Raw genomic sequence first — 15,215 nt, forward strand, 5'->3', positions numbered from 1 at the left:
AAGTATAGGAGGCAAGTGCGCGGAACGCCCACACGCTCGCATACAACACGTATTCATGGAATAGAATAGGGCAAAAAAGCGCACACTCAAAGCAGCGCACAGGCACAAACAGGCACAAACACGACCGCCACAAGAAAGCAGGCGGTAGCGTCTCTGCGCCTGCAAGAAATGTGCGCTAAAAGGTGCGCCAACAAATAGCACCTATATACAGACATGATCAATGTCCAATACTGTGGCCCTCCAGGACAAATGACGTACAAAGGGGTACCCACAAACACAGACACGCGCTGAGAGAAAAAATAAACGTGTGCGTGCATACCGGGGTGCGCGGGAAGTTGCACACGCGATATGGCCGGGTACGTGGATTACAGGGGTGCGCGGGAAGTTCCACACGCGATTAGTCAGGGTACGTGGATTGCAGGGGTGCGCGGGAAGTACCACACGCGATATGGCAGGGTACGTGGATTTCAGGGGTGCGCGGTAAGTCCCACACGCGATATGGCCGGGTACGTTGATTTCAGGGGTGCGCGGGAAGTCCCACACGCGATATGGCCGGGTACGTGGATTTCAGGGGTGCGCGGGAAGTTCCACACGCGATATGGCCGTGTACGTGGATTTCAGGGGTGCGCGGGAAGTTCCACACGCGATATGGCCGGGTACGTGGATTTCAGGGGTGCGCGGGAAGTTCCACACGCGATATGGCCGTGTACGTGGATTTCAGGGGTGCGCAGGAAGTTCCACACGCGATATGGCCGGGTACGTGGATTGCAGGGGTGCGCGGGAAGTTCCACACGCGATATGGCCGGGTACGTGGATTTCAGGGGTGCGCGGGAAGTACCACACGCGATATGGCCGTGTACGTGGATTTCAGGGGTGCGCGGGAAGTTCCACACGCGATATGGCCGGGTACGTGGATTTCAGGGGTGCGCGGGAAGTTCCACACGCGATATGGCCGTGTACGTGGATTTCAGGGGTGCGCGGGAAGTTCCACACGCGATATGGCCGGGTACGTGGATTGCAGGGGTGCGCGGGAAGTTCCACACGCGATATGGCCGGGTACGTGGATAGCAGGGGTGCGCGGGAAGTTCCACACGCGATATGGCCGGGTACGTGGATTGCAGGGGTGCGCGGGAAGTTCCACACGCGATATGGCCGGGTACGTGGATTGCAGGGGTGCGCGGGAAGTTCCACACGCGATTAGTCAGGGTACGTGGATTTCAGGGGTGCGCGGGAAGTACCACACGCGATATGGCAGGGTACGTGGATTTCAGGGGTGCGCGGGAAGTACCACACGCGATATGGCCGGGTACGTGGATTGCAGGGGTGCGCGGGAAGTCCCACACGCGATATGGCCGGGTACGTTGATTTCAGGGGTGCGCGGGAAGTCCCACACGCGATATGGCCAGGTACGTGGATTTCAGGGGTGCGCGGGAAGTTCCACACGCGATATGGCCGGGTACGTGGATTTCAGGGGTGCGCGGGAAGTTCCACACGCGATATGGCCGTGTACGTGGATTTCAGGGGTGCGCGGGAAGTTCCACACGCGATATGGCCGGGTACGTGGATTGCAGGGGTGCGCGGGAAGTTCCACACGCGATTAGTCAGGGTACGTGGATTTCAGGGGTGCGCGGGAAGTACCACACGCGATATGGCCGTGTACGTGGATTTCAGGGGTGCGCGGGAAGTTCCACACGCGATATGGCCGGGTACGTGGATTTCAGGGGTGCGCGGGAAGTTCCACACGCGATATGGCCGTGTACGTGGATTTCAGGGGTGCGCGGGAAGTTCCACACGCGATATGGCTGTGTGCTCCCAGGCATTACCTGTACACCCTCCACGGCCCCTGCAGGCAGCACACACCACAGGGAACTACCCTGCACACCTGCTCATGTCTCCCACCACCCCCACCCCCCATCCACCAGGGACACCCTCCACCAGGCCCCCACCCATGTCTCCCACCACCCCCACCCCCCATCCACCAGGGACACCCTCCACCAGGCCCCCACCCATGTCTCCCACCACCCCCAGCACTGTGGGGAACCTGCCAGCAGGCCCCCACCCATGTCCAACCCATGTCTCCCACCACCCCCACCCCCCATCCACCAGGGACACCCTCCACCAGGCCCCCACCCATGTCTCCCACCACCCCCAGCACTGTGGGGAACCTGCCAGCAGGCCCCCACCCATGTCCAACCCATGTCTCCCAACACCCCCACCCCCCATCCACCAGGGACACCCTCCACCAGGCCCCCACCCATGTCTCCCACCACCCCCAGCACTGTGGGGAACCTGCCAGCAGGCCCCCACCCATGTCCAACCCATGTCTCCCACCACCCCCACCCCCCATCCACCAGGGACACCCTCCACCAGGCCCCCACCCATGTCTCCCACCACCCCCAGCACTGTGGGGAACCTGCCAGCAGGCCCCCACCCATGTCCCCCTGGCCCCAGGTCCTGACGATACACAATCATGGCAGTAATGGCCAGCATACCCAGCACAAACACCCAGGCAAGGATTGCATGCACCCACATAGTGAATGCAATCACATGACACAACCCCAAAGGCAAGTATGCAAAAGAACACATGTCTGTCACACACACATACACAATGGGTGCAAGTGAATGTCAAAACCCATATCATGACATGTAAGAAACCAAAGAGAAAATAACACAAGTGTAAGATAATATAAAAATGTATTAAAAACACAAATCAAGTAAACCAATAAAACATACAACTATGTGGCAAAGTAAATAAAAGGTCCATGTCCGAGAACAAAAATGATAAACCAAAAAACAAAGGATTAAAAAATCAATATAATTTGTCCAAAGCAAAACCATGTAGTAGGAAATCAAAGAAAAACCATTACGTCATGGTGTAAACAATAAAAAAATTAAAAAATGTATCTCCCAAAATATAACAATATATACAGGAATGTTCCAGGGTCCATGAGCCCAACAGCACAAATGAAACCTAATACTAACTAATAAAATAAATATGTACAAAAAAGTGGCCATTGTCCGAGCGGTCCAAAATAATAAAAATAAATAAAGGAAACCTAGCACTAACTAACTAAAAAACTATATACAAAGGCAGCGGGCTAGTCCTGCGGCTCACTTGGTGATGCTGGCCAGGGCATCCTCGAACTCCATGTCAATGTCCTGGAGGCGGGACTCTGTCCTGGCCCCGAGGTCTCGCAGGGACAACCCCATGTGCTCACCAAAATCCCTGCGAGCCTCCTCGAGGCACTCAGCCCGCCTCAATGCCCGATGCATGGAGATCTCCGCCCTGGCCATGGCGAGCCTCTCCTCTTCCGCCCGCTGCCGCTCCGCACCTATCCGCTGGCCAAACTCCTCCCACACGGAACACACCGCCATGCCAGGGTTGCCCTGCCCTCCGGCCGATGCCTGCCCCTCTGATCTTGATGGCCCTGAGCCATGATGCCTCCCACGTCGAGCCCGCTGCTGCCTCCGACGCCACTGCCTCTGCCAGCACGACGGCATCCAGGCTGATGGTAACCACCGACGCCGTCGTGCACGTGCCCTGCCCGATGATGCCGGCACATCTTCCATCTGCTGGGGTCCACTTGCTGTGTCGTCCACCCCTGCTGGACCTCCGACTCCCAACTGTGGCAGGGATGGGATCCCCACCGAGCTGGCTGCATTGGTCGGGGCAGGTCCACAGGGGGCCATGGTGGCATCTGGGCCGGAAGACGGCAAGGAGAGCGACCGTTGGATAGCCTGCACAGAGGAGGAGAGGGCCGTCAGATTGGCCAACACATGCAGGAACCCCCCGAACATGGCCGATCCCAATTGGGCCACGTCGGCACGGTGCACTTCGTGATGACGTGCGTGCTCCTCCCGGGAAGCACGCACGTCATCACGAATCACAGCCGTGCGCATCGCGACCCCAATCAGGACCTGCTCCACGCGGCCAGGGGTTCCCACGGCCGCAGGTGGAGGGGAGTCAGTTGACATGGACATCCCCACTACCTGCGGACGGGCCTGGGACGGGGCATCCCTGCTGGTGCATGGTGGTGCACTCACAGGGTCAGGGACAGCGACATGCACAGGCACCTCCACGGTGACCTGTGCTGCCTCCTGCCCCTGGCCCTGGTCTGCACCACTTGCACCAGCAGGGATGCTCCCACCAGGCCCCATGTGTGCACCAGTGTCGGCCTCCTCCTCCTCTGTGCAAACCACCAACCTGGATGGCTCCTCACCGTCTCCCGCCGTAGCAGGCCCCTGTGGGGGCTCACCCACCCCTTCCGCTGCAGCCGTGGGGGCATCCCCGCCGCCTTGCTCCACAGCGCCGTCTCCGCCCTCTTCATCACTAGCCGCTGCGTAGAGGGAGACAAAGGACACAAGCATCAGGCTACTGTAAAATGGTCCCCTAGACAGGAAGCAATAGCAGATGAGCACCCCTGTCAAAGTACACTTCCATCATGTCCCTCCACAACACATGGGTCAGTCCAGGCAAAACACACACAGTAACAGGCATGGTGCATGCCATGCACATTTCCATGCATGTCCAATTGACTCTTGAAACATTCAATGATATGTGACTCACATGCATCATGGCTCATGCATATCACATGCACACACTTCACCTCAGTCACATCCATCTGGCCCCAAACACAACGAACACAGGCGAAACAAGGGTTAGTTGGGTGCGTCACAGAATCTGTGCATTGTCACACACATGTGTCATGCATCCATGGCATGCACAAGTCACAGACACGCAGGTCAGGCACACAGACATGGCTACCATATATGTACCTGGCATCAGCACCCATCCTTCACCCCCATCCATGTCCAGGTACAGAGACTGGCATGCTCTCATGTCCTAAATCTGCATAGGGCTCCCCATGCCACATTTCAACACATGCAACAACCATGTGGGTCACACATCACTGGTCGCACATGCATTACCATGATGTCCCTGCACACATACATGCATACATGGCCCATGGCACACATACAGGCAAGTATCATAGAACCAGCACACCGCAACATGCCCTGTCTCACACAGTAATGCTTGCACACTTACCGCTCAACTCCAGACGGGCCTCCCTCTCAAGGACCTGGGCGTGGAGCGCTGGGCGTACGCGTTCCAGGACCCTCTTCTGGATGGAACTCATGCGGCCCCGGCCCCCCTCCACGAGGCGCCGGGCCTTCACAAGGGTCCTGGACCTCAAGTCCTCCCAGCGCTTCTTGATCTTCTGGACGTTGCGGGTTGCCACCCCCTCCGCGTTGATGGCAACCACACAGTCGGCCCAGATCCTCTCCCGTCCTTCCTTGCTGGCGCGGGACGATCCAAAGAGGGCATCATACTGCCCCAGGACATGCTCCACCAGGACACCAACTTCGGTGGCAGTGAAGCTGGTGCCCCTCTGCCCCTCTGGCCTGGGGTTGCCACTGGTGCCAGATGTCGAAGTGCCCGATATGGCAACCCCAGAGGCAGGTGTGGGTGGGCAACAGGGTCCTGGGGCTGGGCTGTGGAGCGATGTAATCCCAGTTGGGAGTCTTCAGTTCCAGCAGGGATGGACACAGCAACTGGACCCCTGCAGATGGCTGATGTGCAGGCACCAAATGGCAGGGCACGGTGGCAGCAGGCAGGCAGGCAGGCAGGCAGCAGCAGATAGCACGTGGGAGGCTGCTCAGGGCACTGGGGGGGGGCAGTAACTCGGCCTTCTGGGCAGGAGCGTGGTGTTCCGTGTGTTTTCGGGTGGCCAGCTTGATACGGAGTGATTTGGCACATGAAATTCCTGCACGTCAGCGTGAAATCCGAGGAAAGGCCCTTAGCGCGTAAGTGCATCAGCACGCATTCGCGATTCTATTGGACCAGAGTCCCTCACCGTGTAAGCGCGTCTGACGTGATCCGCACGGGCGTTCCCCACTCAGCACGTGATGACGGAGCACACGTGGAAATACTGCACGTCAGAGTGTCATCGCGTGTAATTGGCCAAAAGTGCGCGTACACGCCATTGGCCTATGTACGTGTATTACAGGGGTGCGCGGGCACTTACACACGCAAGTACGTCAGCGCACCTGTATGCCTGCTGCGTGGGAATTTCCACACGCTATTGGAGTGGGAACTAGATTCCAGGGGTGCGAGGGTCACACGCTCGCCTAGAACACGCGCAAGGCATTAATTTGCGCACTTATCAATAAACAAGCCAGATGCCAGGATGAACATACCGTTCCTAGCAGCAGTGGCAGTGGGCTACCAAAGGAGGAGGAGGAGGAGAGTCAGGGCCAGAATATTCACACCCAGAACCAGCCTATTCGGGATGCCTGATGACCAGGTGTATGGGAGGTACAGGTTTCCAGCACACATCATACTGGACCTGGTCAGTGAGTGGGAGGATGACCTCACATCACCCACCCTGTGCTCCCAAGCACTCAGCCCCCTGCAGAAGGTCCTGAATGTACTGCACTTCTTGGCCACTGGATCCTTTCAGCGGACAAGTGCCATAGTGGGTGGTGTGTCACAGGCCACGCAGTCACGCTGCCTACACCAGGTCTTGAACATCATCACTGCACGGCCATCAGTCCGCAGGCACATATATCTCCCCAGGACTCATGCAGAAAGGCGGACGTGCATCCAGGAATTCTATGGTGTGGCTCAATTCCCCAAAGTGCTTGGTGCAATTGACTGCACACATGTGGCTCTACGTCCACCCAGGGCAACAGAGCACATCTATAGAAACCGCAAGCACTGGCATTCCATCAACGTGCAAGTTGTATGCAATGCCAAGGGAATCATCACATCAGTATATGCCAACTATCCCGGGTCCACCCACGACAGCTTCATCTACAGAATGTCTACACTATGCCGGGACCTGGAGGCTGGCCAGCATGGAGATACATGGCTGCTTGTTGAGCATGAATGCCACTGCACATGCATGCATGTCAGATACTGGGTCATGACACAACACCACTAATGATACCCATCACCACCTCCGCAGGGGACAGTGCCTACCCTATCAGCCCCCACATGATGACCCCAATCCGGAACCCCACCACGCCACCCGAGGTAAGGTACAACACAGCCCACATTGCAACACGGGGCATAGTGGAGCGCACATTCGGAGTGCTGAAGTCACGCTTTCGCTCCCTTGACCATTCTGGCGGGCAGCTGTTATATGCTCCCCGAATAGTGTGCAGGATCATAGTGGCAGCATGTGTCCTGCACAACGTTGCAACACGCCGGGGCCTGCCCGTGGACATGGTGGTGCCCCCACATCCACAACCACATGCACGCCCGCTGCGCATGGGAGGGGAAAGGGCACGGGGGGTGGCAGCCCGTACGCAACTGGTGGCCAACTTCTTCACCTAGGAATCACAGTGCTGGCTAGTGCACACTGCTCTGGCACATACCATCTGACAATCAATGATGACACTACCTGACAATGTCACAAAATTACTTGACAATAAACTGTCAGATACACATCAGCCTGAGATTGTTAACATGGAAGTGTCACTATGTGTGCACCCCTACCTACACATACACCAGCAATGCATCACAACGAGAAGACACAACTCCATCAATCAAATATGCATTGCCACAGGCGATTCACTACATGACAACATTGCCATGTCACCCATTCCCTTCACAGTCCCGCCACTGAGGACACCATGTCATGGTATGTGAGAGCAAACAAACTGGCCATCACAACATGACACCGGTGTCACAAATAGCAGTGCCCCAAATGGAACATAGCCGCACTTGAACAGCTAACCGCGCTGGAGCCACTACTACACACCTGTGTAAGAGTAATTTCAATCAAATTACACACCAACCCACCCTGAAGCCCACCCAAACAAGACACAATGCATGTAATCAATGGTAGTCTCATTACCTGATTCTGCTGGTATGTCCTCACCGTCCAGATGTACAGTGATGGCGCCACGCAAAAGTGTCAGTGCACATCTACCGACATGTAGTCTGACTCCAGAGAGTATGCCCATGTGAAGAACTGTGTGAAATACCTGCAAAACATGAGCAACATATGTAAGTAGAGGCACATATCAAACCATCATGCATAGTTAGGTGCAACAACAATGTACACTATGAATGTCTACACAGTATTGACTATGGACTGGCCAACAGCTCATGGGAGTCCAATGTCACCGTGTAATTTGCTGTCACTTGGGCACACCCTTTGCAAGCCCATGGAAACGGAAACAGGAGGGGTGTGGATGTCTGCTACCCAAGCATCTAAACCAAACTCAGGACAAGCCTGCATGTGCCCAGCCACAATACAGTGTATGCCCAGGTACCCACACAAGGCAACACTCTTGGAAAAGAAAAAAGAAAATTGAGAAAAAATGGCCATGAAAGGGCCGGCGGGGGGGGGGGCACCTATGAGGTCCGAGGACAGGATGCACGCCACAATCCATGGGAAACTAAAACACCCCATAGGCTCGTGGCCCACACGGCTACTCTGTTGTGGGAGATGAGTCGCTATCGCTCTGGCCAGACCCTGCAGCTGACTCAGGAGGTGGGGGAGCTGCCTCAGAAGATGGTGTGACAATGGGAGGCAGCCCACGCAAAGCACGAGTTTGCTCCTCCATGGCTGCAAGCAGGCGGGTCTGGTAGTTCTGGTTCTGGGTTATAATCATGCGGAGGTCCCCATGCAGTAACTCCCGGGATGACCTGACCTCCGCACGAGTTGCCTGCATCTCGGCCGAGAGCGTCCGTGTCAGACGCTCCAGCTGCTCCTCTGTCCTTCTATGGGATGAAGCCTCAAGCTCTAACAGGGTCGACCTGAGGTGATGGAATTCTTCCCTCAGGCCTTCCCTGTGGCGCTGGGACTCCATGGAAAGTGATTCCCGCAGAGTCGCCAGTGCCGCCCGCCTGTCCTTGTTGGACGCCAACATATCCTCCCTGTGTGCCTGGCAGATGGACTCTGTAGCCTGCTCCAGTCGCTCCATCAGCCTTTCTGGGGGGACAATGGAAGTGGCCACCCTATCCATGGCCTGTGCAATCATCTCGGATGATGCTGCCTGTTGGTTGGCCATACCGTAGATGGATTGCTCCCAAGCGGTATTGCCAGGTGGCATACGGCCACCACGTTGACGGGCACCACACCTGCCTGGGGCAAGGCGGACTGCGCCTTGCTGTGCCGGCAAGGCCTCAGGCTGCAGGACTGCATTCCCTCTCTGATCTGCAGCCCCAGGAACAGGATCAGAGATTGTGTGGTGTGGCCCTGCATCCGTAACCACCGGAGGCTGAGCTGCCGACACTGACATCCCCATTGAGGGCAATGGCCCGGCTGCAGGTGGGTCGGACAGAGGAGATTCTCTCCCAAGAACACTCACCTGCGACTGCACATAGGTGTCATCCTCCGAGTCTACACCTGAATACTGCTCGGGGGAGGAACCCCCAGAGACACCCCTCGACAGCACGACCTGCAGCACTTGTGGGTTTTCACCCACAAACACACCACGTCCCTCACTTGTGGAAGGTCGGCCCGGGTTGCCCTCCTGGGACGGCTCAACCACCACATCCCCAGCATCAACAAGTGCTTCGTCCCCTGCAAAGACATGAAAGAGAAAAATGGAAACAGGCATTAGCACCATGGCATGCAACAAGGGCTGATGAACAACAGAGGCAGTAGTTCTACAACACATGTCCCACATGACTGGGAGACCTCCTATGCATTCACCATCACTGGGTCTGTAGGGGAGGCTCAGGGCATACAATGTACAGATTGGAGAGCAACGCCTGCTCACCATGCTGCCTAGCACTGCCATCACACATTGGCCGGTGATTGCCATGTCAAAGGCACATGCCATCACACACATGGCATGTGACATAGCCACCAAGTGAAGAGGGAGAGGAGGGCAACTTTTTAGGATTTCTACCACTCTGGTCCTGACATTGCATCATCACATCAATAAGTTGACATGTTGTACATGGATCTGCTAGTCCAAATTGGCCACGATGCACAGTGCCTTGTCTACATCAACTAAATGCAGTAAACAATGAGATTCCACCTCCCCATCACCTGTAAAGGAATCATATAGCATTCGTGAAGCACCGGTCCAGAAATGTATGAAGGTACAGCGGAGCACTGAGGGGTGGTGGGGCAGTAGGGGATGCCAGTCAACAATCCTACTGGTGCTGGTGTCATTCATGTCACGCAAGTGCAGGGGTGGGTGGCACAATGAAGTGCAAGGGGAAGTGGCGGCTGGGAGTGCTGTACAAGGTAAGTAGGACTTAACGTCAAGGGCAGATGGTGTTAGGCGCAGACAAGTGCTGGCGGGGGTGGCCTATAGGGGTACAGAGACAATCATGCAGTGCTGTGGGCTCGGAGGGGACAGGGGAGGTACACACTGCATCTGGCTCGGCAAGGTCCTTGCAGATTTCTATGTGTCCTGCAGAGTTGTCACATGCCGCAGATATGTGCCCTTGGATTGGGGATCTCATCTTGGTGAAAAGGGTGAGGCGCTATTGCCTTTGGAGCATGTGGCAGGCCAGTTTGCCAGAGGATGAGCATGATGCAGGACATTCCCTCTCTGCCACCCGGCACCTGTGGTCTGGGTTCACAAGATCCGAGTCATGCCAGGACTCTGCATTGGCATGGGGCTTCAGACAGGTGGTCATGACCGTGGCAAAGACATCCAGTGTACCTGACATAGAGTGGAGCATGGAGTGGGCCCTGTCAGGATGGGAGTGAGCCTAAGGGGGAGCTGGATGGGGGGGAGATTTTGGCAGCATGAGCCTCGACTGACACACACTTCATGGGTTGGAATACCAAGAAGGTGTGTGACAGTGGTGAGGGTGGCTTTGCCTGTGGTGTGGTGAGGGTGAGCTGGGAGGAGAGGAGGATGTGATCACTCCAGGAGAGAGGAGTGCAGAGATGGACGGAGAGGGGAAAGTCAGATGAGATCAGAGCATCAAGAGTGTGCCCTGCAGAATGAGTAGGGACAGACGGGAGTCTAGAGGGTGAGAGGGAGTTGCTGAGGTCACAGAAAGGTCACGTGGGGGGGTCAACAAGCATGCAGGTGGATGCGTACAGCAACAAGGAAGAGGATTTCTGTGTCTGGGGACATGAGTGAGGAGGAGAGGTGAGGACACTCAGAAAGGAAGTAGTACATTTGACCAGTTTTCCCAGACACAGTACGCACAGTTTGTGAATGTCAAGGTGTGGTAGAGAGAGACGTCACACAAGCCATTCCAGAGTGGAGTAGGTCTAAGTAGGAGTGACAGTGGCAGGAATACCCTCAGGGAAGCCAAGGGCACACCCCCCCTGCACAGTAGTGGCGGGCCAAGGAGAGGGTCTCCTGAACATCAGGTAGGAGTGTGTGAAGGATGCAGACAGAGCTGGCCGTCAGACATGTTTCCATGAGACCAAGGATGTCAAGGTGCATAACCTCATGTAAGTGACAGATATCGGAGGAATGCCTGATGCAGCCGCAGTGAAAGGAGTGTAATTGTGGAGGAGGTTGACAGCCTTGGAGGACTTACGGGGAGTGCTAGAGATCAGAGGTGCAGCATGTGTAGGAGTTGGAGTGGGAGGCGGAGAAGGATCATGGGAGGGTGCAGGGAGGCAGTGCAGGATTGATGAGGAGAGAGGAGGGGGGACAGCAGGAGAGGAAAGGAAGTTGATGAGATGTGGCTAGCATTTCTCAAGGAGAATGAGGTTGGCCTAAGGGCCTTGGACTGAGATGCTCCCATTACCATGCACATCAATTGTGGCCTCTGAGGATTGGAAGGAGGCCAGGAGTACACCCCAACGGGTCCCACCATTGATGGTGGAAGAGGAGCAAGGAGAGAGGACAGGGACCATGTGAAGGGTCTATGGGACAGGCAAAGGCATGTATGAGCAGATGTCAGTGAGAGTTGGCTTTGAGTAGGCTCAGATGCACTTGTCAGCAATAGGGTGGGTCGCATTGGAGGGCAGGGTGCCCTCATTTGACTGTTAGCAAGCAGGTGTCGTGAGTAGGGCACGATGGTCTGAACTGTAGAAGTCAGGGAAGATAGACCATGAAGAGCAGCATGGAGTGTGAGGGAATGGGGCTCGAAACCAGACGGTACCAAAGCACACAGGTAGGAGGTGGATGTCAAGGCAACATCCACAGTATGACAGCATGTTGGTTGGCATTTATATACAGAGGACGCATTAGCATGTGGTATCATTGCATGTCAGGCATGTGAAGATGAAACTTGATTGGCTGGGGGAAAGTATAGGAATGGTATGTAAGACATCAGATGAATAGACAGGGGAGTATGAGCAACAATGTAGTGACAAAATGACAATTCAAGGGCAACTTCCATGGTGTAGGGCCATATGTGCACTGTTGCCAGTTGGGATAGTGCTGTGGGCAGATGGTGTTGCACTGAACATACTGGATGAGGCACATGGGTGCCACTATCTACTCTGCCACACACCCCCCTTGACAGGCACCCAACATGAATGCTTCACACACACACCATGCACATGGATAATACACACATGCATGTGCACTCACCGGATGATGCCTCGTAATCAGGGAGATCTCCCACACCTTGGAGTTGTCCCTCGGTGACGTAGGATCCAGCTACGGACTCGTGTGGTGTGAGTTCTATTTCCTGTGCTGGGGACCCACCTCCAGTCACCAAGGTTGCGGCATGACTTGAGGCCAGCTTATCCTTTGCCCTGCGCTTAAGGTCATTCCAGCGCTTCTGGCAATCACTAGCTGTGCGCCTCACTACTCCAAGGGCACTTATTCTGTCAGCAATGGTCTGCCAGTGTGCCTGGCGTCTGGCATGTGTGGTCTTGGACCCTGCAACGATGACCATTTCCCTATCATGATCTGACACATACTGAACAAGTGCATTCAGTTCGGCGTCTGTGAAGCTTGGCTTCCTTGATGGGCCGGACTGTGCAGCCGTGCCTGGGGAATCAGCCTGTGCCGGACGTGCACTCTTCCTCTTGCGCTTGGAAGGGGTTGGGGATCCAGAGTGTCCTACGCCGCTGTGGACACTAGGGGCAGGAGCCGTGGTGGACTCAGTACTGGGTGTGTGGGATTGCACACTCAGCATGGGAGTAGGTGCAGGCATTGGGGGTAGTGGGATGGGGTCAGGCCTGATCTGAGGTGCATGAACTAGGACCGACACAGTCTTGGCAGGGTGTATGAGAGGTGGGGTGGATGGAGCCACACCCTGGCTACGGGGGCCAGCAGATGACCTATCTGGCATAGATGCGCGTGCCCTGATGACACCAATGTGCACCGGTGCACGTGCAGTGGACCTGCTGACCTGGATGTCAGCGATGGGATCACCCTCGGACAGGTCTGCTGCCACAATGGGCTGGTCCAACAAGGGCTGATCAGGGTTGGTATCAGCCACATGACCCTCAACTGGGGGTGGGGGGGGGGGGCATGGGTGTCCCTGACTGGTCCTCCAGACTGGGGGGGACAGGGGCACCCTGCAAGTCACAACCACGTCCCCTAGTGGATCCTCCACGGCCACCACGTGTGGCTCGGCCACCTTTGCCACCCTTACGGCTTGCACGCCTCCCAACCATGGCACTGATGTTATTGTGCGTATGGGAGTCGGTGTGCACAATTGTCCTGGGCAATTGGGTGTCAAAGGGGTTGGGTACCAGATGGTATTCGTACCCTAGTGCAGTGGCAAGGCTATATGACACCCCTGGGGAAAGATGACGGGTCACGCAACGCACAGGCACCCCAGAAAAGTTAAGGAACGTGCACAATACCCCTCCTAGACCACGTGTGCTGATGGAAAACCCTGCACTACGCTGTGGCATCCAGTAACACAATGAACGTATGCGTGTCACACGCAGCCTAGAATGACCTCTGAAGGGGTAGGCTACACACGGGGCAAGCACAGAAGTTAGATACGTGCGTGACTCACCGTCTGCCAGGTAAAAGAGCGTGAAAAATGAGCGCGTTTGGTTGGCAACACCCCCGCCAAAAGAAGATGTGTACGCTGTCTGAGGAGACAAGACAACAGTAGAAGGGGACACTGTTTGAGGGGACAGGCCCAGGTAAACCAGTACAAGAGGAAAAAGAGAAAAAGCTGTCAGAGGTAACAGGGAGTACGAACTGGAAACGCCGTGAAGTAAATCGCGTGTGAAACGACAAGAAGTACAGAATTCACCCACTCGCTCTCCACGAAAAGCACGTACAAGGAAATGGTGTTCAACACTACCTTATATACAGGCCCACACGTACAGCGTCACTTACGGCGTGTACGTGCTTGGCCCATGTTCACCAATCACACGCTTTGTCACTTCTGCGTGTGGATCCTTTTTCACCAATCACACGCTTTGACACTCCTGCGTGTAGCTCACTTTTCACCAATCACACGCTTTGTCACTCCTGCGTGTAGATCCATTTTCACCAATCACACGCTTTGACACTGCACGTGCAGGTAACTATAGACGCACATATGCTGGTGACGGGTTTTCGCGCGATTCGCTGAGTGTGGGGTTTTCACGTGCAAAATCACTCCCTATCAGGCTGTCCACGCGTTCAAACACGAAAGACCACGCTCCTGGCCAGGAGGCCAAATTACAGTCCCCCAGAGCCCTGAGCACGCTCCCACCTGCCATCTGCTGCTGCCTGACTGCCTGCTGGCGACGTGCCCCACAGTGCTGGTGGGTGGGGGGGGTGGGAGACATGGGTGGGGGCCTGGTGGAGGGTGCCCCTGGTGGATGGGGGGTGGGGGTGGTGGGAGACATGGGTGGGGGCCTGATGGCAGGTGCCCCTGCACTGCTGGGGGGTGGGGGTGGTGGGAGACATGGGTGGGGGCCTGGTGGAGGGTGCCCCTGGTGGATGGGGGTGCAGGGGGACATGATCAGGTGTGCAGGGTAGTCCCCTGTTTTGTGGGCTGCCTGCAGGGGCCGTGGAGGGTGTACAGGGTACACCTGTGAGGGCCCACCCAGCCTAATCGCGTGTGTAACTTCCCACGCACCCCTGTAATACACGTACCAAGCCAATTCGCGTGTGAGAATTCCCACGCACCCCTGAAATACACGTACCCTGCTGAAGTCGCGTGTAAAACTTCCCGCGCACCCCTGTAATACACGCGCCCAGGCTATTCGCGTGTGGAAATTCCCGCGCACCCCTGAAATACACGCGCCCAGGCTATTCGCGTGTGGAACTTCCCGCGCACCCCTGAAATACAAGTACCCTGCTGTAATCGCGTGTGGGACTTCCCGCGCACCCCTGAAATACACGCGGACAGGCTATTCGCGTGT

This window comes from Ambystoma mexicanum, chromosome 6p (genome assembly GCF_040938575.1).
Source record: "Ambystoma mexicanum isolate Mex_15411 chromosome 6p, UKY_AmexF1_1, whole genome shotgun sequence".
Lineage (NCBI taxonomy): Eukaryota > Metazoa > Chordata > Amphibia > Caudata > Ambystomatidae > Ambystoma > Ambystoma mexicanum.